The sequence below is a fragment of the Chrysemys picta genome, chromosome 2, assembly GCF_011386835.1.
Source record: "Chrysemys picta bellii isolate R12L10 chromosome 2, ASM1138683v2, whole genome shotgun sequence".
NCBI lineage: Eukaryota > Metazoa > Chordata > Testudines > Emydidae > Chrysemys > Chrysemys picta.
The window spans coordinates 124420314-124445244 of record NC_088792.1 but is presented as its reverse complement, the minus strand read 5'-3'; positions in this window follow the sequence as shown (position 1 = coordinate 124445244).

Below are 24931 nucleotides of genomic sequence, written 5' to 3'. Positions count from 1 at the left end.
AAGGTAAAGAAAGAAAAACCAAACAAAAAATATCCAAAGGAAAAGCCCAAGACAATTTGGTCAACTACTTATGAGCCAATTCACCAAGGTCTCCTTCACAATGAATATATAGTAGTCAACCCTTTTAATCTACTTCCCCACAAGTTATCTTAGCCCTAGGACCTGACTAATACTCCTAACTATCTAACCAACTCCTACATCTATGAGAGACTACACAGACTGAGTGCAGTTCAAGAGGCTCATACACTTGGATAGTTTTATGTCTGTATGCACCTAGAATTTGAAAGGCTGCCTGAAACCATTAATTATGGTAGACACATCTACAGTGTTCTACAATTTAAGTTATTAAAAGTAATTTATCCAGTTTCAAAGATATCTTATAACAATCTTGACTGGAAACTGCAAAAGAAGGACGCACAATGTAACTCTGTACACTTTCTTACTAATTAAGAAGCTTCAAGATATGGTCAATTGACTGATTTGGGTCATCACCCAAGAGACAGTCAGTATGTTACTTATCACCAGATCTTTGCTCAGCCATCAGCTTTCAGGTCAGTTATTATTCACAGCAGGAGCTGATGCTGCAAACACAGGTGGAGCCAAAAGACTATGGTCTTTTCCTGATGCACTAGCAGGCAACCAGAATTGCTAAAAAATAAAGACAGTTAAAGGTACCTTCCTGAGACAGGTACCTGATGTAACAGGAGGACTCCCAGGTGACAAGCCCAGAACCTCAGTCTTCTCCCTTCCAGGTGTCTTCAGCAGTTGGGAAGTGATGTACTGAAGGAAAAGGCCATTTTATCCCACTTCTGCTGAGTGGTTCAACTTTGTTCCTTTTCTTAGGTTCTGGTGTAGACCAATAAGATGGTGACCCAGACTTCTGCTGAGGGTTTGAAATGTCCAACCAAAATGAGAGTCATCTCTCTCTATCCAATCAGGAAATGACCATCACCTTTTGAATTCTTGCAATCGGGACTGGAATATTCCAATCTCTTTGTGCAACACAGTGACAGTGTATACCTGCCCTGCACTGGACAGGAAGGGGTTAACCCCATACTGGGGGCTGAGGAAGCCATGCCTCTCACCCCTGATGTGCATGCTCCAACTTCAACCTCAGTATAAAAGGGAGCCACCTAGTTCATTCTACTCTGACCGTGGAGGACAGAGGACATGTGTTGAAGGCTCCTGGCAGGAGCTGTCGGAACTCCAGACCATGGAGGCCCAAGCAAATACCCAGATAGTTGTGGAAGCCCGTGAGGAGAAGGAGTCATCAGGAGCTTTGCCTGCAGACCCAGCGCACCTGCAGACTACAGAACAGGAAGACTGGGTACGAAGCAGCCCAAGGGACCCAGACATTGATCCAGTTGTGGAACCGGGAACTGAGTCAGCATGTTCTGGATGGATTCCTGCTGACCCACTGGCAGATACACTGATTGCTGATAGGGCCCTGGGCTGGGACCTGTTGGAGTAGGGAGGGTCCAGGAACTCCCGGGAACCCTCTGGGTGGTGGCCGTCCACTGTGGGCCATTAGGTCACACCACCCTGCAAATAAGGGCAACCCCACTTACTCTAGCCAATAGGCCACATCACTCTGCATATAAGGGCAACCTTATTGACTCTGATCTCTTAGGGCAGTCCTAATGACTCTGGCCACTGGGCCTTATTGCCCTGCATGGAAGGCAGGCCTATTGACTCTGGCCATTAGTCTGTACTGCCCTGACTCTAGGGGTAGGCCCACGGATGTTGGCCACTGGGTACTACTGTCCTATACTGAAGTGCGGTCCTATTGACTCTGACCATTAGGACATACCACTCTAAGGAAAAGGGCGGTTATTTGGACTCTGCAGCTATAACACTCCCCTTCCCCCAAAGGGCGACAGGGTATACCTGCTCAAAAACAAACACATCTTGTCACACCAGCTTGTGTAAGACCAGTTAGGCCATGGCTGTTGGTTCACCCCTAATGAGACATACCTTGAACACTGGAGTGTTTGCTCGAGTCAGCAACTCAATTATGCAAACTGCTTTCCATGGGCTCCTCTGAGGTGCATCCCTTGGCCAACTTTGAGATTATGTTTGCTCAAATTGCTGTTTTGCCATCAACATTCTGCTAGGTGCTGAAATCTCCAGTTTAAAGTTTATATAATATATGCAAAATCCCTCCGTATTTGATGCTCTCTAAACTTGTTTTAACAGTCCATGATACAATGCAAAGTCCCTTCATGAACTCTTATTCTCCAGCAGGCTGTAAGAGCTGGATAAATCTTCCATTTCTGCTCTCCTTGTTTTAACAACATTGATAGGACCTTGGTATGTGTGGCTGACCTAAGTCTGTGCATTATTAATCAAACAGTTACATTTCTGACTATGTCACTCTGTGATCAAGTGTCCTTATAAAACACATTGTTTAGTTTCATTTCCTTTTATTTACTGCCTCTTTCTGCACAGGTGTTTTTCACTAACTTGATAGGATAAACATGCTTGATTGCAGACACTAGCCTTAGTTCTTCACTTTGTCACTAAACTAAAAGAAATCAACATGAACACAACCCTTTTGTTTTCCTAACAAAATTGCCCATGAGGTAAATCCTGTTATTAAAGTTTACAATATTCTTCCTAAAGCTGTATCACTTATGGTCAACTTCTCTTTTATACATGTAACTTTATTTAATCAAAATATTGGATTTTATCAAGCTCCCAATTTTCACTATTATATTTGGCATATATATATATAAATTCATTCACAGACAAGGAAAACACATTCTAGTGAAAGGCTGCAGATATTCTAAGTTTTCTTAGGCTGCCTGAAGAAATCTTGCCATTAGACCTTGATTTTTTTCTCTCAGCCCTCTGCCCCAATTTTTCTAAACAGTCTTGATGCTGGCACAACTCTTAAATAATAATAAATCATAATTTTGGGGCTTTAGTTGCTACAATAGCAAAGTGTAAATATTATTTTCAGTAGTTTCCTGTATCTTCGGATTATATACAGTAATTTAAAGCCACCTTTTTACTTCCATAATTTACTTCCTGTAAATTATGGTAAAACTGCCATGACACAGATGGCCTCTGGCCTAGCACATATGTGCAGAATAAAAAGTTCACAAGAAGACTTCTAGCCCCACATGGCACATGCCATGAAAGGGTGAGGGATAATTGCAGTCCCTGTGCTCTTAAGAAAGGAGGAACAAACTGAGGTGGGGACTGTTGTAATAATTAAGCTTACAAATTTACTCGCATTGTGAGCTGAACTGTAAAAAGTATGTGAACATTCATAAGATGCCATAATAACCTATAATAAAAAATGTTGACAGGAAAAGGTACAAAAAGGAGATAGAAAGACTAAATTAGTTTGAACAAAAAGACCTCCTGATATAACTCAAAGATTCTGTTAAGATCATGCTTGGTAATCAAGAAAATATGTGTTGGGAAACTGATTAACCAAAATTGGTGTGCTACATATTATGCCTAATTGCTAGACAAAATAATAAGAGGATGGGCTATTCAACCCATCAGTCCCTTTTTGGATCCTTAAAGGAGGAGACTTTGGTGGGAAATGAAAGGAAGAACACTTGGAGGCTACTGGAGCAAACTTCACTATCATGGCTTCCACCACTACTGTCTGCTCAGACCCCAGACCTTCTTTATCATAATCTGAGAAATGTCCTGACCAGACCAGGCCAGAAAGAGGGACCCAGATGACCTCGCTACCTCCACCAGCTCCAGCTAAATCCCAACCACAGAGAGGACCATGTGCCCTTTTCTTTCCCTACCTTATTTATTCTCTTTCCTCTCTCTCTCTCCTTTTTCCTAGCCAAGGCTGCATGTTTTGCAACACTGATATAAGCCTGTGCCCAGAAAGATGCTATTATGAGTTTTCCGAGTCTTGGAGTGGCTGATAAGATTGTGGGCAATGCCTGTGTTTATCCAGCAGTGAGGCTGAAAGTGAATGTCGACACCAAAGACAGAAACTGCATTTTCAATCTTTGTTCTTTTCCCTCCCCCTTTTGTGCATGTTTGTCTTATTTTGTCTTTTTAGGAAATGGGATTTGACTTCAACATCAACAGCACCAATGACAGTTCCAGCCCACCAACTAAGCCCTTCTCTTTTTCTGATACCATCTAAGAGACTGTCAAAGAAGGGGTTTTTTCCCTTCCAACTAAAGCAAAAAGGAAAAAGAAGTGTTGTTAAAAATGAAAGCCTTATTTAATACTTTACATTTCAAATGCTTTAACTGTTTTTTCTTCTTTTCTGTATCTTTAATAAAAAGGATTTAACACTTTTTAAGGTTGGACAATGACTGGGTTATGTACCTTTGGCCCATTTATGCCAACTAAATTATTAAAACAGTCCATGCCCATTCTAACAAATGGGATATATTCTTCCCTTGATATATTCTAATGTGTGGCTCCTCAAAATAGCATTCTCTGAAACACCTGTGGTTCCCTTTTGTGTTTAAGACCATCATCTGCCACATCGACCCTACAAGATTATTTCATATGATTTTGATTTATCCTCCTTCAGCATTGTGTCCCTTGGTGTGCAATAGTGGGATTGTGTGAGCTCATGCACACTCATAGGCAGGGCACACAAGGCATTTTTGCTTATGTGAACACAAACATGGGGGTTTGTGTTTGCATGAACATGACCCATTTATAAATGTACAGTTTGAGATTTGCATATGCAAGTTCACACATGATTCCCAACTGAATGAGGGAGTTTAAGAAAAGCTCTGCAAACTGCAAGCAGGAGGTTCTGTATAGCTCTGCCATTTTATTTATTTATTCATTCGTTTATTGTCTTTAACACTTCAACATACAGTACTCTTTTTCATTCAGATACATACACTGATAAGCACTGAAACCTGTTTGATAAAATATGCACCTATTTTCTACACTTTTCATCGAGACAGTGTTTTAAATGGTATATATACTAAATATGTTGTGCTCAGATATGTAGGGCCAGAATTACTACTTCATTTACACCAGCATAAAACTCCATCGATTTCAAGTTATACTGGAATAAATCTGAGGTAATGTGTAGTGACACGGTGAGGCCCTTTATTTCAAACAAAGGTGGACATGCAGATAATGAGCCTGAGAAAACTAGGAATATTTAGCTCTCAAAGGAGAAAATTTAGAGATTTAATTGACCTATTAAAGTTATTATGATGATTGGCAAAGTTGATCAGTCTCTTCCTGTGTGCTGTCCTACAGTACAAGTTATTGGCATGTAAATGTAAAATGTAAAAGCCAGTACTAACCCTAACTGTTATTTACAGTGTAGTTATAGCTGTGTTGGTCTCTGAGGAAGAGCTCAGTGTGGCTCGAAAGCTGGTCTCTCTCACCAACAGAAGCTGGTCAAATAAAAGATATTATCTCACCCACCTTGTCTCTTGAGTACATAACACAGCATTTAGCAATTTTCACAATAGTATTTTGATCTGTAATAGAGAGAAGCTAACCAGCATAAAAAGCTCTCTTCCTCATCCCTGATTCCCATCCCTGTGACATGTGAGTGGGTGAAAGTAAGGAGGAAATGCTTCAAAGGAAACACTAGCTGTCAGGGCATGTGTACATTCTCTGTGTTTAGGTTCAAATCCTGAACTCTATCTGCCTATACACAAAAACATGCTAACTTAAAGCAAAACAAAACTACATTTATCTCCCCTGCCTGCCCCTCCAAAAGTAAATATATGGTAAAACTTCTCCAAAGAGAGAGTTTAAAGTCAAGTGCTTTTCCCAATCAATGGGAATCAATGAAAGAGTTTCTTTTCATCTCAGTCAACCTTAATCTAAAAGGAAGATGGCAGCTTCCATGGAATGACTAAAAATAATGTTGATTGTTTGTTTGTTTGTTTTTAAATCCAGTTGTATGGATTTAAAACAAGATGGTATAACTCTAAAATTCTGAAAAATAACTAGCCCTTTGTTAAAAATTCTCCAAAAACATTAATTTTAATGATCAGAAATCTAGTCTTCTTATGATAAAAGTGGAACCCATACCTTCATAATGCATCATTTGTATTAATATAGCACTTAGATCTCCATTATGTTAGGTGCTGTACAAACACAGAACAAAAAGCTTCAGAACATATCCTCCATTTTCCCAAAGGTTGTGCAATACCTGATGAAATGGAATCCACACTCCTTTACATCATCTTCCTATCTATGCACTAAGATTTAGTATTGCTGTCAGCTGCTACAGGATATGCAACTGGAAGTACTTCAGAGAACACTACCTTATCAGCTCTAAACCATTCTTCCTTCATTCTGGGACCTCGCTCTCACATAAAACCTGCTACCTTTGCACTCTGTAAGAAAGTCACACTTCAATTTCCAAGATCCTATATTCATAATAATAGAATCTTCTACCACTGCACCTACCTCTCCTAATTATTTAGCAATGTTGTTGCTTAAGTCTCTGGTGGGGCTCCTTGGGGAAAATGAAATAGGGATCCTTTAGGACTTCCAGAAGGGGAATCCCATCCAACAGAAATAAACTCCCCTTTATTTCTGGGTGTTCCATTCATAATTAGCTTGACTGGCCTCCTTTAGAGATCATAGTATTCAGTTACCTCCAGAGGGCCCTTTCCAGAGTAGCTTCACATGTATTCACTGTACAGCTTACTGTATGCTGTGTATCCTAGAGATGTACAACATTAGTTTTGATGTGGCCCATTTTTAACTTCTAAGCCTCAGTTGCTTCCATCTGGTATATACCTATCTCACTTATTCTCATGACAAATTACCATGCATATGACACCCAGCATCTCCACTCTGATTCAACTGCCGCTGGTTTCCTAACTCCATCATTGTCCTTTAACTCTACTCACAGTCCTAACATACTACTTTGATACCTGGAAAGCTACTAGAACAATGTATAAAACATGCAATTTGCGAATACCTGGAGGATGAAGGGGTAATCACCAGCAGCAAGGATGGATTTACCAAGAACAAATCATGCCTAACCAGCTTGATTTCCTTCTTTCTAAGAGTAACTGATTGGATGGATAGGAGGAATTGGGTTGACATAATATACCTAGAGTTTAGCAAGACTTTTGACAAGAGTTCCATATGACATTCTGATAAGTAATCTGGAGAAATGTGGGCTCATCAGAAATACCATTAAGTGGATACATTGCTGAATTCAAATATGACAATTAAAACAACTGATTGGCTACTGTTTCTAAGATATTTAAGCTTTTATATTTTATGTCTATGTATATTGTATAGATAGTAGAGTTTTAATCATAAATTGTAAACCTAGGTCTTTTCATGTGTTTATGGTTGCTTTACATGATAATATTTCACCTGTCCTGTTTATGTAACACTTTACAAATCAGCAAAAGGGTTATATAAATAAAATTTATTATGAAACAAAAGGCAAAAAACTATTATGTACATAGTTTAGTCCCATTCAGTGTCTACTCAGCGCTTCTTGGCCTGTCTCTTGTATTCATTAAATGGAGCATCTCTTGTCACTGTCCAGCAATAGTCTGCAAGCATTGATGGGCTCCATTTGCCCTGATAGCATTTCTCCATTGTTGCAATGTCCTGGTGAAATCGCTCGCCATGCTCGTCACTCACTGTTCCGCAGTTCGGTGGAAAAAAATCTAGATGAGAGTGCAAAAAATGTATCTTTAGTGACATGTTGCAACCAAGGCTTTTGTATGCCTTGAGGAGGTTTTCCACCAACAACCTGTCGTTGTCTGCCTTGTTGTTTCCGAGAAAATGTATTGCCACTAACTGGAAGGCTTTCCATGCCGTCTTTTCCTTGCCACGCAGTGCATGGTCAAATGTATCATCTCGAAGAAGTTCACGAATCTGAGGACCAACAAAGACACCTTCCTTTATCTTAGCTTCACTTAACCTTGGATATTTTCCACGGAGGTAATTGAAAGCTGCTTGTGTTTTGTCAATGGCCTTGACAAAGTTCTTCATCAGACCCAATTTGATGTGTAAGGGTGGTAACAAAATCTTCCTTGATTCAACAAGTGGTGGATGCTGAACACTTTTCCTCCCAGGCTCCAATGACTGTCGGAGTGGCCAATCTTTCTTGATGTAGTGGGAATCTCTTGCACGACTATCCCATTAGCAGAGAAAACAGCAGTACTTTGTGTATCCAGTCTGCAGACCAAGCAAGAGAGCAACAACCTTCAAGTCACCACAAAGCTGCCACTGATGTTGGTCATAGTTTATGCACCTCAAAAGTTGTTTCATGTTGTCATAGGTTTCCTTCATATGGACTGCATGACCAACTGGAATTGATGGCAAAACATTGCCATTATGCAGTAAAACAGCTTTAAGACTCGTCTTCGATGAATCAATGAACAGTCTCCACTCATCTGGATCGTGAACGATGTTGAGGGCTGCCATCACACCATCGATGTTGTTGCAGGCTACAAGATCACCTTCCATGAAGAAGAATGGGACAAGATCCTTTTGACGGTCCCGGAACATGGAAACCCTAACATCACCTGCCAGGAGATTCCACTGCTGTAGTCTGGAGCCAAACAGCTCTGCCTTACTCTTGGGTAGTTCCAAATCCCTGACAAGGTCATTCAGTTCACCTTGTGTTATGAGGTTTGGTTCAGAGGAGGATGGGAGAAAATGTGGGTCCTGTGACATTGATGGTTCAGGATCAGAAGTTTCATCCTCTTCCTGTTCCTTGTCTGACTCAAGTGAGAATGATTCTGGTGCATCAGGAACTGGCAGCCCTTCTCCTTGTGGTACTGGGCGTATAGCTGATGGAATGTTTGGATAATGCACAGTCCACTTTTTCTTCTTTGACACACCTTTGCCAACTGGAGGCACCATGCAGAACTAACAATTGCTGGTATGATCTGTTGGCTCTCTCCAGATCATTGGCATTACAAAAGGCACAGATTTCCTTTTCCTGTTCAACCACTGGTGAAGATTTGTTGCACAAGTGTTGCAGCATATGTGTGGGGCCCACCTCTTGTCCTGATCTCCAATTTTGCAGCCAAAATAAAGGTGATAGGCTTTTTTAACCATGGTGGTTATACTGCGCTTTTGTGATGCAAAAGTCACTTCACCACAAACGTCGCAGAAGTTATCTGCACTGTTCACACAAGTATGAGGCATCTCTGCTCACTTTGGCTAAACAGAAATGTGTCTCTTTGCAAAATCAAACACTGACAAATAAGAGAGCATGACACTGTATGATTTCTAGAGCTGATGTAGGGCAATTTTTTCAGCAGAGTGATGTAAGCTTCGTTATGATTGCATCATCCATGACTTCTAGGAATAACATGATGCAATTCATATCATGGATGACGCAATACCAGCTTCAGATTGCATCATTCATTGTTTTGCCTAAAAAGCATGTACTGTCCAAACCCAGTCATAGATTTAGTCATAGATCCAGTCAAAGATGTATTTTAGTCCTTTCTGGTTTAAATTGAGATCCCTTCCCTTTCTAACTCACTTATCCTCCGCCATTCCCAAGTCAAGGGTAGTATATACTCACCCAATAGCATATCTTGAAAACTAGAGCCAATCAACAATTTTAAGCATCATTTCCATTCTCAGTGAGCCAGAATTAGTAAAGTTTGACTACATTTATTTCAGACGCATTTTGGCTGTAGAGCAGTGTAATTGGTTAAACAATTGCAAACCAAGAGTGACTATTAATGGAATGATTTTGGATTGGAGGGAGGTCTCAAGTGGGATTCCACTGGGATCTCTTCTGGGTCCGGTGTTGTTTAACATCTTTATTAATCACGTGGATGTAGGTATAAAGAGCATAACTGATCAAGACTGCAGATAACACAAAGCTGGGGGGATTACTAACACTTTGGAGGATAGAGCTAAAATTCAGAGAGATCTTGATAAATTGGAGAACTGGGCTATTGATAACAAAATGAAATCCAGCAAAGACAAATGTAAGGTGCTACACTTAGGGAAGAAACACCAAATGCACAAATACAGAATGGCGGAAAACTGGCTTAGCAGCAACATACTGAGAAAGATCTGGGAGTTGTGATGGATCACAACCTCAACATGAGTCAGCAATGCAGTGCTATTGCAAAAAAAAGTAAATGCAATTTTAGGTTGCATTAAGAGAGGCATAGCATGCAAGTCATGGAAGGTGATAGCACCACTCTACATGGTGCTGCTTAGGCCTCAGCTGGAGTACCGCATCCAGTTTTGGTCACCAATGTATAGAAAAGATGTAGAGAAACTGGAAAGGATCCACAGTCAAGCAACAAAGATCAGAGAGATGGAATGCAAGCCATATGAGCAAAGACTGAAGGAACTGGGTATGTTTAGTTTGTAAAAGAGGAGATTAAGGGGGGACATGATAGCAGTCTTCAAATACTTAAAAAGCTGCCATAAAAAAGATAGAGAAAAGTTGTATTTTGCCACAGAGGGCAGGACAAGATGCAAAGGGTTCAAACTACAGCACAGCAGATTTAGATTAAATCAGAGGAAACACTTCCTAACTGTAAGAACAGTAGGACAATGGAACAGACTGTCTAGGGAGGTTATGGAAGCTCCTTCACTGGAGGTTTTCAAAAGGAGGCTGGATCACCATCTGTCTTGGATGGTTTAGGTACAACAAATCCTACATCTTGGCAGAGGGTTAGACTAGATGGCCCTTGCAGTTCCTTATAACTCTACGGTTCTAAGATCCTACTTTTCTGTAAAACGAAATTCTTTTTAAACATAAAATATATGCACACGAGCACTAATACGTGTACACACAAGCTCACATGCACACATAGATTTAATACAAATCACAGGCACACTCCTTGCTAAGCTAGAACACACAGTTGGACTTAAAACAAACTCATACTTTGGGGATAGAACAAAAAGACCGTCCCTGTCCCAAAGAGTTTACCATCTAAGTAGCTGTAATTAGGCTCTTCTAGCATGATCTGATGTATTATGCAATCTATCATGCAAGGTGTGGCTGCTCAAGTACAATTTTAATTTGAACACCCAACTTTTCAGAAAAGTATTATATTAATAAATCCACATTGTTTGTTTATTTGGGATTGTGCAAGGTCTCTGTCCTCATTACTACCTCATTTCTATTTCTTTATTACCTCTTCCCAAATCCCCTCTAGCACTCTTTCATGTATATGAGCCGAGTTTTGAATTGAGAGAAACACGGACTGATAAATATTTGATTGTGTGTCTATCATATTAGAATAGTTCACTCTATGTTTTTTCATGGCATTGAGCCTTATGGGAACCATAAGAGAAATGCGATAAGGGTTTTAATTGTTAATAAGGTATTGTCTTAGAACTCAATTCTAGTTGCCTCTGTGCAGGTACACTCCAGGAGAGGGTGAAGAAGTCCTGCCTGAATGTGCAAGGGCTTATGGCTGAAAGCATAGATGACACATAGAGGGGACATGCAGAGTCATGTGCCCCCCAGATTGTTGCTGGGCTTGCTGCTGAGAGTGGCTCTGTCCTTCTCCTGCTGCTCCTGCCCCTCGGCATGCTTGGCCTCTATCCCCGGCCTCTATCCCCTTGGCCTCTAACTCCGGGCCTAGGCAGGGAGTGGAACAGGTGGGACCAATCACTTCTCAAGACAGCCATGCAGGGTCACTGCTCTGAGCAGCACAGCAGCTGACTGAGAGAGCCAGTCTGGGGAGGCAGCAGAGGGCCACCCTCTGCCTGGGACTGGCTCCTGCGGACAAGGGCCGAGCAAGCCAGAGTCCCCACTCTCACCCACCCCACGGTTCTGGTTCGCTCGTCCCTTGCCTGGGTCTATGTCTGAAAGTCTGTGTTCAGAAGAACTACCCCTATTCCAAGGGTCACTGGTGAGTGTCATCATCCCAGTAGGCCTCTATGCACTATGCATCATTCACAGGCGTAATGCTTCCAGACCCTGCTGATTGTATGTTATGCTCTTTCCCCTCAACAGGGGAGTACTCTAACACTCTGAGTACTTAATATTCAACTAATCTGCTAAATTAGGTATTAAGGCACAAAAGCCAAAACCTTACATTAAAATGTTAAATATAAAAGCAATGGTTTCCTTAAGGTTCTTTGGTTAAAAATAAATTGTAGGCTCATTTTCCTTTGAAAAAGAGAAGAATGTGAGTTTAAAGCAACTGAAATGGCCATGTGTCTATCTCAGCTCTGAGGTACAGTCTGAGAATGAAATTAAGGACCAAAGATCTAAACAAGTAATAACATTTTAGGAACAGGTAATAACATTTCAGACAGCTACAAATTCCGTAATTTTTTAAAAAGTGTTTAATTTCCTTTAAAACATTATCCATCCTACTTTTCAAAAATCAGAACTTCAACAATGGGTTGAGGTTTATTTAACGAAAAATGTAGTCAGGATGTGAGACATTATAGTGATTTTTTTTCTCTTGGAGATGTTCTGAAGACTTAAGAAAATGAATTGTTGGTTACAGTATGTCGTTATATACACTACACTATGTGCTTACTTCAAAAATTTTGGAAGAAAATTAAATGTATATCATGGGTGTGTGAAAGGGGGAAACAAGTGGCCCTGCAAAGGGGCTAACAAGCCAGTTTCATTAAGTTGGAAATCTTGTTAGGATTTGTGCGAAGTCACCTTCTGATATTTGTTTACACCATGATCAGTAATTATATTTTATTTATACCAAGCTTAAATGCACCAATTCACTGCTCTGATACATTCCTTAAGTAGCTTTTAACTTAATTATATGGGCAAAAGAAAACATTTGTTGACTAACTTTGATATTTATAAAAACCTAGACTGAATATACAACAAAGATACTCAATTAGTGGAAAAGAAAAATGTGATTAGATGGTAATGCCACTTGTTAAATTTACTCTGTTCTGCTTCCCTAGATGATATATCATGGAAAGGTTGTCTGAGCCATCATTGAGGCATCAGTAAGAGGATGTACACAACATCCTCCATTCAAATTACCTTCCAGATCAATCACTCTCATCAGGCTGTTATCTTCATTTGATAGCTGTAGGACAAATGTTTTGGCTTATAGGTAGGAAATGTTAGCATTTGAAAGAGCCCTGACCAGGATGGGTCACTGGTTAACTTTGATAAATTGAGTTAAGTAAAGAACACACAACCAATAATATGCTTGTTGAAATTTTTAATGCAAATGACCTGTAATTTTTGAAAAAAATTAGAAAAAGCTGCTCTGCACATATTTTTCAGATGAGGCAAAAATTGACATTTGTGAAACCCAAAGCAAATATTTATTAGTTTCTCCTAAAGCTATGCTATTCAAAACTGCAGTGTACATCTGCTCCATTGGACATTACACTGACCTACTGAATCCCAAATCATTTGGGTTTACCCTAAGAACTTTGCATTTTCCCACCAACTTTGCGAAAAATGGCATGAGGAAAACAGCTGGGGTGGTGTAGATGGCTGAATTATGTTCAGGTCAGATTAAACTATAAATCAAGAACATGGGTGTTTTAATAACACATCAAATGTTCCCCATGTTCTTCATGCTCTCAAAAACACAAAACTGTGAGTTAAACAGCAGCTTCAAAATATTCCTGAGGTACTGTCATTTTCTTGTACAATAGCTTTTTTAGCATGATAAATGATTTTCAGATTCTAAAGCATTATAAATACTGTATGCATATTAACATACACTTCAGATTTTCTAATCTTATTTTAACGCATACGTTCTTATCAATTACTCTCAATATTTTAACATAATGTAATATTTCTTTAAAATGACACATTATTTAAACTCTATATCATTGACCCATAGATTACCTTGGTACATATTTATATATTTCAGTTACAATTTATCACTTTATGAAATATGTTTTTTTTATTCCTGTGTAATTGAAAATAATGACATAAAATCATCTACTGTTATATAGTAGTAGTATGATGTACTATCCTGGTAGCTTAGTATAGTATATGAAACCAGTCTGTGGAGCCCTGCCTTTGAAATATGATTTAAAACAGAATTTATAATGTCGTAGAATTACATAAAACTGTGTGAAATTGTGCAGATAATCATTTAAATCTCCCTACATGAAAAGATAATTGCTCTAGAAATTAACTGTACCTGGGGTTCATTCATTTGGTCATGGCTAGTTTCTTATATAGTGATGATTTGATATTAGAGCTAATTAAGATCAGGTCAGAGTTGCTGAAGGTCAGACATTAATGCACAGGATCATTGAAATGATAATTATAAACAGATTAGGAAGCTACGGTCTTTTATAAGGGGTTATTAGATAATTACTGTGAGAGTGTACGGCTTACTGTAATAATGGATTATCAACTACTTACAGCGTTTTAAGGGTGAGAGTATATTACTTCCTCAAGGACTAAGAGGAATAATATTGTTGGAACGCAGAGCTCTGTAAATAAAATAATTCCAATTGCATTTCAATTTTCCTCCAAGGACTCTCTCTTTAACAGCACAAACTTCATCTTTTCTTCTTGACAATTATTAAAATGTTTTGTCCTACTGGGAAGGTTCCTTTATTTTAATTTTTGTTTGTTTGTTTGTTTGTTTGTCTGTTTTGGAGAGAAAAAAAAAGAACAGTGAAAGAAATAAAATGGAAAAAGTGAGCTGCTTTATTTAAAAAACTTTCAGTGCTAATCCTTCCAGAAGGTCTCATAACAATAAAGCAGCTTACAAGGATTTTGAGAACTTGAATGAAAGATTTGTTTGGAAGCTTTGGTCAACACATTTATACTGAGATTTAACAATTGCACATGGTATTTTTATTGTATGTGAATAAAGTATTTGTGACAACAGAACCCCATTTATCTGAGCCTCCATTATCTAGTTCTCAGTATTAACCGAACAACCAGTGCACACACAGGCATATGGTAAATTAATGGCACCTCCATGGCAACACTACTGTAACCATTACATCTTTTCAGACTTGTAAAATAACCGTGACTACTAAGCAAAAATGTGTAGTACTGTCATTGGATGCTAAAATAGAAATTATTAATAACATAAAAAGGAGAGTGACTGGCAAAAATAGCCCAAGATTATAACACTGGAAAAAACACAGTATCGAACATCAAACACAATGCCAAGCAACTTCTTAAATACGCCACTAAGAATTGCATACTGGAAGACCATGAATCAACCAAAGGACACATGTCTGTTCTATTAAGTAGATAAGGGCAGGGAGAGGTATGTTTTAATGCTTTTCCAAGAATCATAGAATATCAGGGTTGGAAGGGACCTCAGAAGATCATCTAGTCCAACCCCCTCCTCAAAGCAGGACCAATTCCCAACTAAATCATCCCAGCCAGGGCTTTGTCAAGCCTGCCCTTAAAAACCTCTAAGGATGGAGATTCCACCACCTCCCTAGGTAACCCATTCCAGTGCTTCACCACCCTCCTAGTGAAAAAGTTTTTCCTAATATCCAACCTAAACCTCCCCAACTGCAACTTGAGACCATTACCCCTTGTTTTGTCATCTGGTACCACTAAGAACAATCTAGACCCATCCTCTTTGGAACCCCCTTTCAGGTAGCTGAAAACAGCTATCAAATCCCAACTCATTCTTCTCTTCTGCAGAATAAACAATCCCAGTTCCCTCAGCCTCTCCTCATGAGTCATGTGCTCCAGCCCCCTAATCATTTTTGTTGCCCTCCGCTGGACTGTTTCCAATTTTTCCACATCCCTCTTGTAGTGTGGGGCCCAAAACTGGACAAAGTACTCCAGATGAGGCCTCACCAATGTCGAATAGAGGGGAACGATCATGACCCTCGATCTGCTGGCAATGCCCCTACTTATACAGCCCAAAATGCCATTAGCCTTCTTGGAAACAAGGGCACACTGTTGACTCATATCCAGCTTCTCGTCCACTGTAACCCCTAGGTCCTTTTCTGCAGAACTGCTTACTAGCCATTCAGTCCCTAGTCTGTAACAGTGCATGGGATTCTTCCATCCTAAGTTCAGGACTCTGCACTTGTCCTTGTTGAACCTCATCAGATTTCTTTTGGCCCAATCCTCTAATTTGTCTAGGCCCCTCTGTATCTTATCCCTACCCTCTAGTGTACCTACCACGCCTCCTAGTTTAGTGTCATCTGCAAACTTGCTGAGAGTGCAGTCCACACCATCCTCCAGATCATTAATGAAGATATTGAACAAAACCAACCCCAGGACCAACCCTTGAGGCACCCCGCTTGATACCGGCTGCAAAACTAGACATGGAGCCATTGATCACTACACGTTGAGCCTGACGATCTAGCCAGCTTTCTATCCACCTTATTGTTCATTCATCCAGCCCATACTTCTTTAACTTGGCGGCAAGAATACTGTGGGAGACCATATCAAAAGCTTTGCTAAAGTGAAGGAATAACATGTCCACTGCTTTCCCCTCATCCACAGAGCCAGTTATCTTGTCATAGAAGGCAATTAGGTTAGTCAGGCATGACTTGCCCTTGGTGAATCCATGCTGACTGTTCCTGATCACTTTTCTCTCCTCTAAGTGCCTCAGAATTGATTCCTTGAGGACCTGCTCCATGATTTTTCCAGGGACTGAGGTGAGGCTGACTGGCATGTAGTTCCCTGGATCCTCCTTCTTCCCTTTTTTAAAGACGGGCACTACATTACCCTTTTTCCAGTTATCTGGGACCTCCCCTGATCACCAAGAGTTTTCAAAGATAATGGCCAATGGCTCTGCAATCACATCTGACAACTTCTTTAACACCCTCGGATGCAGTGCATCCGGCTCCATGGACTTGTGCTCGTCCAGCTTTTCTAAATAATCTCAAACCACTTCTTTCTCCCCAGAGGGCTGGTCACCTCGTCCCCATGCTGTGCTGCCCAGTGCAGTAGTCTGGGAGCTGACATGTTCGTGAAGACAGAGGCAAAAAAAGCATTGAGTATATGAGCTTTTTCCACATCCTCTGTCACTAGGTTGCCTCCCTCATTCAGGAAGAGGCCTACACTTTCCTTGTTCTTCTTCTTGTTGATAACATACCTGAAGAAACCCTTCTTGTTACTCTTAACATCTCTTGCTAGCTGCAACTCCAAGTGTGATTTGGCCTTCCTGATTTCACTCCTGCATCCCTGAGCAATATTTTTATCCTCCTCCCTGGTCATTTGTTCAATTTTCCACTTCTTGTAATCTTCTTTTTTTGTGTTTAAGATCAGCAGGAATTTCACTGTTAAGCCAAGCTGGTCGCCTGCCATATTACTATTCTTTCTACACATTTGGATGGTTTGTTCCTGCAACCTCAATAAGGATTCTTTAAAATACAGGCAGCTTTCCTGGACTGCTTTCCCCCTCATGTTATTCTCCCAAGGGATCCTGCCCATCAGTTCCTTGAGGGAGTCAAAGTCTGCTTTTCTGAAGTCCAACGTCCTTATTCTGCTGCTTTCCTTTCTTCCTTGTGTCAGGATCCTGAACTCGACCATCTCATGGTCATTGACTCCCAGGTTCCCATCCACTTTTGCTTCCCCTACTAATTCTTCCCTGTTTGTGAGCAGCAGGTCAAGAAGAGCTCTGCTCCTATTTGGTTCCTCCAGCAGTTGCACCTGGAAATTGTCCCTTACACTTTCCAAAAACTTCCTGGATTGTCTGTGCACCACTGTATTGCTCTCCCAGCAGATATCAGGGTGATTGAAGTCTCCCATGAGAACCAGGGCCTGTGATCTAGTAACTTCTGTTAGTTGCTGGAAGAAAGCCTCGTCCACTTCATCCCCATGGTCTGGTGGTGTATAGCAGACTCCCACCATGACATCACCCTTGTTACTCACACTTCTAAACTTAATCCAGAGACTCTCAGGTTTTTCTGCAGTTTTATACCGGAGCTCTGAGCAGTCATACTGCTCTATTACATACAATGCAACTCCCCCACCTTTTCCCTGCCTGTCCTTCCTGAACAGTTTATATCCATCCATGACAGTACTTCAGTTATGTGAGTTATGTTATTCCAATCACATCATAATTCCTTGACTGAGACAGAACTTCCAGTTCTCCCTGCTTGTTTCCCAGGCTTATTGGATTTGTATATCGGCACTTAAGATAACTCGCTGATCGTCCTGCTTTCTCAGTATGAGGAAGGAGTCCTCCCCACTTGTGCTCTCCTGCTTGTGCTTCCTCCCGATATCCCACTTCCCCACTTACCTCAGGACTTTGGTCTCCTTCCCCCAGTGAACCTAATTTAAAGCCCTCCTCACTAAGTTAGCCAGACTGCTTGTGAAGATGCTCTTCCCTCTCTTCATTGGGTGGAGCCCATCTCTGCCGAGCACTCCTTCTTCCTGGAACACCATCTAAGTAAGGGTCAGCTTGTTTTACAGCAACTCCACATCTTAAAATAACAGATAGAAAGCTCTTTGCCCATTCTCCTGATTATCAAAAGTTCTGATTATCCAATCTGGCTCCAGTCCCAATTAGATTGGATGAATGGGGTTCTACCATATACCTTTATACAAAACTTAAAACATGAAAATACCTGACTAAATACATGAGAAAGTACTTGATACACTTATAGGATACCTTGGTTTCCTGACTGAAATCTGTTATTCTTGGGGTCTGGCATACCACTGCACAGTGTATAAATTAGTAATGGCAGATTTGAAAAGATCTCCTAAAAAACTGGCATGACATCATTTAAATGCTGCAGAAGCCACATAATCAGGCAGGGAAATTGGCTAGTGGTAAAAGGAAAAAGGGAAAGTCTTGCATACTTTCTAGCAAAACAATTCCCAATGTATTAAAAGAGGAAAATTTGCCTAGTCCTCTTTCTTGGAGAATAGTGCTATTTTTGTCATGTAGGTCTGCTAATAGGAGCACTAAAGTAACATCCTTGATAAAGTTGTTGTTGTATCCTGTCAGGCCTATATGATCCTTATTATGGTCTTCCACTATTGCCTAGACACTGAAGTATACTTAGGTTCCAATTCTCTCTGAAGGTGGAAGGGACTAAAGCAAAAAAAATTAGGTGGGAGAGGCTTAGAAGAGGAAATACCACCTCTGCAGATCACCCTCCCATACCCTGATCCTAAAGAAGCCTCTTTATAGAGGCTTCTGAGGGTTTGAGTTTCATGGTTTGGGAGGAGCCAGGGCTGGTGGGACAGTCAGAGTCTGTGGAGTCACCAAGGCATATTGCCAGTGGATTGTGGGACACTAGGAAGGGGTGCTGATGGATAACAGCTTTTTTTCACCCCAAGTAACCCATAAAACAGCTTCCCCCGAGCAACCTAATAGGTAATTTGTTTGGTTTGTCTTATATGCAAAGAATGATGTTCAGCTCTTACTGAAAGGAATGGTTCAAGATATTAAAAAAACAGACAAGACGGTGGCAAAGAAGATTTCATCTTCATGAAATCTTTCTTTGTGTGGTGTGGTGGGCCAAACAAAAAAAAAAGCATAATTGGAGAATTTGTAAACAGACCAAAAGGTAATTTACTTGTTTGTGGTGAGGTGGCACTTTTATTTTATTTTGCCCAAAAGCAGGGTTGGAAAAAGTCTTCATAGTCTCACACATCCTCATATAGGCATCTATTTCAAAAGCTTTACAAAAAACACAATTGCACAAAACAAATAAAGTGGCTTTATTTTCTCACAACTTTCAGGATGGATCATAAGCACAGCCTGCTTCCATTTGGTTCTCTATGGTGAGGGTAGAGATTTTATATTCCTTTATTTCCCAATGTGCCTTGCTGTCTGTTTAACTTGTGGGCTTATATTAGTAAAATAGGTATTAGAATTATAAGAAGATGTGTAGTGCGGGTGGTTTATTGGGATGGTCCAGATGTAGGGGGAGTTGGGCTTGTCGGGGGGGAGGATTCTGGGTGTGTGTGGGGGGGTGAGGCTCAGTGAGAGGGTCTGGTTATGAGGGGGTCTGGATGTACGGGGGTTGGGCGGATGGAGGAGTAGCTCCCTGTACAGGAATCCCTCCCCCTGCAGCTGAGGAGCGATGGGTTCAGGAAGTGTGTGTGTGTGGTGGGGGCAGTTTGCAGAGCTTCCTACAGCTTTGGGAGAAATCTGGGGGTGGGTCTGACACAGCCCTGGTTGCTGGGCTGGGGAAGAGGAAGTCTCGCCCTCCCCAGCCCAGCTGGGACTAGCAGCTGAGCCCAAAACAGGGTAGGAGGCACCAGCTGGGTCTTTCCCAGTTCCGCCTCCTGCCCCACAGCCCTCTCTGCCGGCTGCCCTGGGAACCTGAAACATACTGCTGAGGAGGGTCATACGACCGCTCTTCTGGCTTCCCTTTGCTTCCCCATCAGAAAGTCATTTTTCTGCAGCAAAGCAAAGAAATCTGTGGGGGACATAAATTCTGCACTTGTGCAGTATCCCTCCAGGAGTACTACATGAATGGCTACAAGTCTTTGGTGTGAGACTTAAAGCACAGTTGGCCTGGGGCAAGTGACTGGTCCCTTTGGATCAGGAATAACCGAATTGTGATTCTTGGTATAAAGGACCATCTACCACAGAGATACACTCACCTGCGTGGTAAGACAGACATGAATACCCCAGGTGACAGTCTGTGATTCCATGTTAAGCCTGTTAAAGTACCTGAGGAGTTTGCACTTGGTGCAGCTGGTTGGTGAAATCTGAGTTTAGAACTCACAACCGATTAAGGGGTTTTGCCCTAGTTTTTAATAGTCTGCTCTGAGGATGGTGTTCATACCCTTGTGTCACCAACGGAAGCATCAGAAAAATATTCCATGTTTAACCTCTCAGTATATAAAATAGATTAGAAATGTCAATATCAGCAAGTGAACGAAGACAGACACTGGTAATCTTAGATTCAGGCAAATTCAGTGTCACTAGCTTAATCTACCACTACTGTTGGTGTACCTCTTTCCAGTACTCAGAAGGTCAAAGTGTGATCCACTGCCAGACTCTAAAAGGTAAGAGCACTTTTAGGCAAAGATTTGAGGGTCGTTTCCCCTTTATCTTCACAACCCACTGACGTGACTCACACAACAACAAATACTTTGCCCTATCCATGTACACCACATGTTTAGCCAGACATATTGGGGACAAATCCTCTGTCAGCTTTCTGATACTCAGGACAGTTGGTGTAGGAAAATCCCAATATGTAAAAATAGCATAGCCCCTAAATATGGAGGGAGCAGAAACACGGTGGACAGACACCTTTACTCCCCTCATTTCCTCAGCTTTCTGAGTGGACATCTGAGAATCTAGCCCATTAATTTTTAAATAAATTGGCTGTTGAAAGAAGATTTAGAGTGTTTGTTTTGGAAGATCTATGGGCCTAATGTTAAAACAATACTATGTAATCAGGGGGCAAAGGATGACATTCTGTTCAATCTGTTACTCAATAAAGCTAATGTTTTGGTTACAAAATATCTATTATAGTTATTATATTTGATAATGAACAACGAATATTGATGTCACACTGCTTTTGAATATTTTTCAGGTTTTTTGCTTGTTTTTACTGTGTACCTCATCTACTACTCATTATTTTAAGCTTCAACTAAATTTGTTCAATTGTTGAAAGTGGTATCACATTGATTTTTATTTCCCCCAGCGGCCACTGCTGAAATACATTGCAATTTACAGACTCCTGCATATCAACTGGTTATAGGTGCTGAAACATGATAGATGGTCATGTGATACCAATAAAACTTTTTGAGTTAAGTTTTTATCTTTTGTTATTCAATAGCAGGTGTAAAGTGATTTCAATAAATAATTCTGACTTTTCTTTAAAGAAATGTTTTACCACAAATCAGAAATCTGATCATTATTGTGCAGCCCTTTCAGGCTTAATTCCAAACATATTTTAAAACAAACACACGTTACTCTAGAGAAGAAACCTAATTATAGAAAATACTTTTTATGAAGCTTTCATGTTTTTGTGAGTCACAAAAACATAATTGAGGAGATACTGTTGTTTGTTGCTATTCAATCATTGAGACCACACTTCACAATGGAGGTGATGAAAGAAGATTTACACAATCATAATGTTACACTATCTCTTTGTTCAGCTTTTGTGGAAGACAATTACATACATCTCAACAGCACTTGGAAGATTAAATCTACAGTTTTAATTTGCTGTTTGAACTCTGTATTCAAAACAGCATTCCAAAATTAGTGAACCACGCTGTGTGGCCTGGGGTTAAACTAAATAGGAGACAGAGCATGGGGTGTCTAAAACCAGTGTTTTAATCTAAAGTGTGCAAATAATTGTGCTTTGATATCGTGGTTCTGAAACTGCACAAGGCCTACTCAAATGTGTCCATTTTTGACAGTCATGCAGGTCAGAAAGGATTCTATTCCATGGCTGAAAAGTCGCAGCACTTAGGAGCAGTATTACAGTCTGTCAAAGACAAGTAGAAAATCCGGGATGTTCAGATCTTTGCTGTCTTTCTTGCCTTGCATGAATGATAGTAAGATGGCCATGAAGTGATAGAAAAAACAACTCTTTGAAGTCTAAAAAAATAATAATAAAATAATAATATTCACCACAACCTGCAGTCCCTAAAATGTTATTGACCATGTCAGTTCTATCTGTTTATAAGCAGCGCAGACCAAAGTAGACCTTTGTGCATGATTCAGGGTGGGACTCGTAGATTCTGAGAGGCCATCGAAGGAATTCAGGAACTGCACATAACAACACATTATTTCTGCAGAATCTTGCAGAGTTATTTCTAAAAAAACCACTATACTTTTCAATAGGTGAGTTTATGTGTTTGTCATGTATGGTCAGACACAGTAGCTTATTTTTATTGTGTTTATCTTCACTAGTAATGTAGCAGCATTAAACCATGTGCAGCAGACAGTATAAGAAAAAAGCAACTACAGATGTATGCAACTGTTGCACTGAGATACAGCTGGTGTTGGGTGAGGGGCATAAATAAGACAGCAGTAATCCTAAATAGGAAGCACTCACATTATGTATATGCAGTGTTTTCTTGATGAAGGAATAATGTAAATGCTGAGTTAATTAAAAAGGTCTAGATTGAGCCTATAAGGGGTGATACATAACTGTTCCAAGCCAGGAGCATCCTCAGGAAGGAATTCTGAATCAGTCACAATCCTTTCCCTGCTCATCTCTTGCTCTAAGCCTTAGAGTCTAAGGGGAAATAAACTACTGGTAGGCCCTGAAAGAGTTCAGCTTACTCCCTCCCCTTAGACCTGTGATCTAGCAAGTATGGGGCCAAACCCATACAGTATTGCCAACCTCAAGCATTCAAAAATCACACGTCAGGCCCCTCAAAATCACAAGATTTAAAATAAATTAGAGTTTGGATTCTTTTGTCTTCTGGGTTTGAAGCCTTTAGTGTTCAGATTTTGAAGTTTTTGAAAAAAATCTCTACAACTATGAAATTGAGAAAAGTGCTTTTTTCTTTTTTTTTTTTTTAATGAAAGCTGATATCCTCTGAGATGGGAATAGGGCTACAGAGTGCATGTGGAGAATGAAACAGGGAATAGGATGGACCGGGGTCCTTTCTCAATTTCATAGTTGTAGAGATTTTTTTTTCAAAAACTTCAACATCTGAACACTAAAGGCTTCAAACCCAGAAGACAAAAGAATCCAAACTCTAATTTATTTTAAATCTTGTGATTTTGAGGGGCCTGACGTGTGATTTTTATTTTATATCTATCTATTTTTAATCAGAACATTGAAATGGGAACAGGATTGGTCCTTTATTGCTTGATAAGCTATTGTCATTTCAAACAGTCAAATATATGTAGAAACAAAAAAAACATTTTATATAGTAAAACATTTTATATGTAGCAGTTTTTGAAAAGCAGTCTATATGGAAAGATTAAAAATGATAGTACCATATGGGCTTTAGTCCATCCTCTAATCCACTTTATGCAGTGTAAGTAGTTCTATTGACTTCAGTGGGATTGTTCACAAGTGTATAAAGCTAAGCACATGAATAAAAGTCCTCTGTGCAGGATTGGGGCCTCTGAATAGAAAACTGCAAGAAGAGAGTTGGTCATTTTTAGAAGGGATAGAAAAATCCACCCTAGGGAACCTTCTCTTTCCTGGAATCTTAAGATTAAAAAAAAAAGAATCTGAGGTGGTTAGCTACATCTAGCTTAGTCTCTCAGCTCAGGGTCTTTATTAAACCTTTTGGTAAGAAATCTTCATTCTCCTTTCCCGATCTTACAGTTCCTCTGTTCAGGTCACCTTGTCACAGCAAACACCGGGGGAGTTACTAAATCTATCTAGAGAAGGTAAGAAATGTCACTATATAGCATTTCCCCAGGACTGTGAATAAGTGTTTGCTGATGAGCAGATTGAAAGAGTTTTCCACCTGATACTACCACACTTTTTTAATATACTTTTGACAGTCACAGATACATGCTAGGCACACATGTTTTGTTTAGTGTCAATGGATTCTTTTTACTATCCCACTGAATATATTATGCTGAGGGGTGGTGAACAGCAGTTATCAGAAAATATCTGGACCTAAATGGATGCTAATCAGTAAGTGCAAAATAAATATTGCAGAAAAGAAAAAAAGATAAAGTTAAGTCATTGTACAAATGTAATTCTACCATATTTCAGCTACATAAGATACAGAGTAATTAATGGTTGAAGGTGGAACAAACATTTTTTTTTTTTTTGCTGAAAACCTGTGTATTTAGATTTTTTATCCTTTTATATCCAGATCTTAAAGTTTAGATAAACTGTGTTTGGTAGCAAGGAATTTTTATACAAAGGATTACAACACTGGTATGAGTATGCAGTATGTATTGAAAATAGCAATGGGCAAATCTGTAGAGGTCTGGTTTGATAAGTAACAGATGGGTGAATAGCCCATTTCATATCCGGATGCAATATTTGCATTTGGGGATACTTATGTTTCAGAAATATATGGACCCCACTGGAATTAGAATAGGTGTGAACTGCACCCACCATCTCCTTACAAGAGGTGCAATGATCCCTGCTAGAATCTTCATCTCCTGTTACACTGGCACTTTGGGAATTTTGTGCCTCTCTTTTCACTAGGACTAGGGTTGCATTCATTTTTTCGCCCACTATCCTGCATGGT